We start from the raw sequence: 3,587 nt of genomic DNA, 5'->3' as shown, positions 1-3,587 counted from the left end.
AAATCAAGGTAAAATTTGTTTATATACATACATATGTCGGTGTGCCTACGCTTGTATACTCTGTAAAATCTTACGTGATTGGTTGAAAAAGAATCATGTGACTCATGGAAAATTATTAACAAAATAGCAACATTTTTTGTTCGTGGGAAAAAAAATATCTGAAAAATGTCCAGGATAACATTTAATCTTTGCGGCGCGATAGGACATCAAAGGGCCCGAAAACTCTGCTCCAGTTTGTCAAACATCATGTTCTTTGGGTTGTGAGTACAACGTGCGTTCCCAGGTAAACCGAAAAAGTCTATGTAAACAAAAGATTGCGTTCGGACATCTTCCAATACATTTTCATCCTTCTGTAAAATCTTACGTGATTGGTTGAAAAAGAATCATGTGACTCACGGAAAATTATCAACAAAATAGCAACATTTTTTGTTCGTGGAAAAAAAATAGCTGAAAAATCTCCAGGAAAACATTTAATCTTTGCGATGCGATAGGATATCAAAGGGTCCGAAAACTCTACTCCAGTTTGTCAAACATCATGTTCTTAGGGTTGTGAGTACAACATGCGTTCCCAGGTAAACCGAAAAAGTTTATGTAAACAAAAGATTGCGTTCGGACATCCTCCAATGCATTTCCATTCTTATCAGTTTGCAGCAGATGGCGATTTTTCGGAAACACTGCTTCAGTTTGTCAAACATCATGTTTTTAGGGTTTTGAGTACACATGCGTTCCCAGGTAAACTGCAATGTACCAGAAAATCTGTGTAAACAAACGGTTGCGCTCAGCTCCCTTCCAACACATTATTAGTTTTTCAACAGATAACGATTTCGGGAAAAGACCTGCATACCATGTAATCCTTGTGGTGTGATAAGGTATTGCAGAATCCCTCTGCTCCAGTTTGTCAAACATCCTGTTTTTGGTGTTGTAAATACATGTGAGTCTCCAAGTAGACCGTGTGTTATAATCACATTTCCATCGTTATCAGTTTTACACCGAGTGAGAATTCTTTTAGAAAAAACTCCTCATACTACAATGTGTACAATTTGTCTAGGACTATGTCCATTTGGTGGGGGGTATCCGAAGTTTTTGGAAAACTGACCCTCCACCTTTGCAGACACTTTACTATCGACATCCAAGTGGAAAACATCTTCGAGTGAAAAATGAATCCTGTGCGTGAAGAAGTTGAGGACAATTTCGGTGTGATGGAAGCAAATCTTGGGAGGTATGTGATGATTGAGCCAAATGTGTGGTGTCCGTGGGTTTGGGTGCATNAAACTGACCCTCCACCTTTGCAGACACTTTACTATCGACATCCAAGTGGAAAACATCTTCGAGTGAAAAATGAATCCTGTGCGTGAAGAAGTTGAGGACAATTTCGGTGTGATGGAAGCAAATCTTGGGAGGTATGTGATGATTGAGCCAAATGTGTGGTGTCCGTGGGTTTGGGTGCATCAGTGCGGTGAACGATTTGTGTTAAATCAAGTCGCACGGGCAATAGCCCAACACTACCTCGACTCCCGTATCAGACGAACCGGAGCAGACCATTTCATCGCACTGAATATGGAGCCTGTCGGATATTTAGTGGTAGACGAGGAGACCAATTCCCACACGTTCCTCTTGGGCGAGGATTTCTATGGGGTGTGGTTCCCAAACAGGCCAAATCGGGATGAGGGTTTTGGTGACGATTCGGATTTGGATAGTGGTGATGAACCTGAGGATCATTACAATGGTCCTCAATTACAGGCTGATGAGCATCGCCTGCCGGAAGTCATTGAGGAACCGCAACTTCCAGAGCCTGAGGAACGACAACAGGAACATCCAGAGCCTCAGGAGAATGATGAGAGGGGCATTCAGGAGCAATCTCACGTAAGTAATTATTTTTATCATTGTATGACAGTTAGTCTTAACGTCTAAAGTTAGCTTAAACCTATCTTCTGAATACCAATATCTTAGTTTATAATCGAAAAATATTGGGATTTGAAGATCATTTTATTTTTACCCACCTTTCCCTAATTGATTGGTTTTTGTGACGCTTCCTCACCATAATAAGTTGATTGATTAATCAGTTGGTTGATTAGGTCAGCGGATTCAATTTCTTTAGTAAAAAAGATTGATAAATTTTCATCGATACATTTTTTAATCTCTTTTTTTGTTACAGATTGATGGGCTCATCATCGTCACACCCCAGGTGTTGATACCTGCAGCATGGGGTGATACGTATGATAGGGCATTTCCGGAGCTCGCTACAGCCAGAGCTATCATGCTTATGCATGTCGATGATGCGCCTGGTGATGTAGTAGTGTCATTGGAGCCTTCTGCCACCCTCACAAGGCATAATGATGAATATTGGTTCATAAGGGATGAAGAAGACGTTGATGCGCCCATGGAGGAAGAGTCCATTGACGAGCCAATGGATGAGCAAATGGACGAGGGTGATGATGTTGATGTAAAAAGAAGACGATTGGAATGAACATCAATTTTTATGTAAGGTGAAATAAAAACAATAATAGAAAAAACAGTGTTTCTTTTTTGAATTAATTTCTTGGGGGTTTCTTTTGAGGGTTGCAGTTTAATTCGTGGTTTAATTAATTAGTTAATTAATTAGTTAATTAATTAATTAATTAATTAATTAGACTAGCCAGGTCGTCAGTACAATGTCTTCGAGAACAAAACCGCGAATTAAATTGATTAACCAGCGAATTAAATAACCCTTTCGTCACTTTGAGGGGGAAAATCGCGAATTATTTAATCAAACCGCGAATTAAAGTGCGACCCCGCGAATTAATTAACCCTTTCATGACTTCGAGGGAAAAAATCGCGAATTATTTCATCAAACCGCGAATTAAACCGCGACCCCGCGAATCAAACCGCGAATTAAACCGCGATCCTGCGAATTAATCAACCACCCACCCACCCACTTTCATCAGACCCCCCTACTGGGCCCCAACGACCAGGTCGACGCCAAAAATGTTGTGCTCGAACCGGCATTACTTAACTACTTGTATTCCTTAATCTCTGTAATAAAAAAATAAAAACGGCGACGAATTTTACGGCGCTATGAAAAACTTGATGGATAACTCGTCCGCCAATTAAAAAATTGTCGCTCCCCTCATTATTAGAATTAAATTCCCCATCCATCAACCCCCGTTTCATCTCCTAATCTCTGTAATGAAAAAATAAAAACTGCGACGCAATTTACGGCACTATGAAAAATACAATGGATAACTCGCCCGCTAATTAAAAAATCGTGTCTCCCCTCCTAATTAATATTAAGGAATGAAACTAATGCTGTTCGATGGAGAATCAAATTCCCCATCCATCAACCTTTATTGCATCCCTTAATCTCTCTAATGAAAAAATAAAAACTACGACGAAATTTACGGCGCTTTACGATAACTTGACCGCTAATTAAAAAATCGTGTCTCCCCTCCTAATTAATATTAAGGAATGAAACCAATGCTGTTCGATGGAGCATTAAATTCCCCATCCATCAATCTTTGTTGCATCTCTTAATCTCTGTAATAAAAGAATAAAAACTATAACGAAATTCGCGGCGCTATGAAAAACCTAATGGTTTCTCGGCGCAGTGA

Source organism: Diachasma alloeum, unplaced genomic scaffold, assembly GCF_001412515.2.
Source record: "Diachasma alloeum isolate Michigan unplaced genomic scaffold, Dall2.0 Dall_scaffold_01138, whole genome shotgun sequence".
In the NCBI taxonomy this organism is placed as follows: Eukaryota; Metazoa; Arthropoda; class Insecta; order Hymenoptera; family Braconidae; genus Diachasma; species Diachasma alloeum.
The sequence above is the reverse complement of the archived record's forward strand: the minus strand, read 5'-3'. Positions refer to the sequence as shown.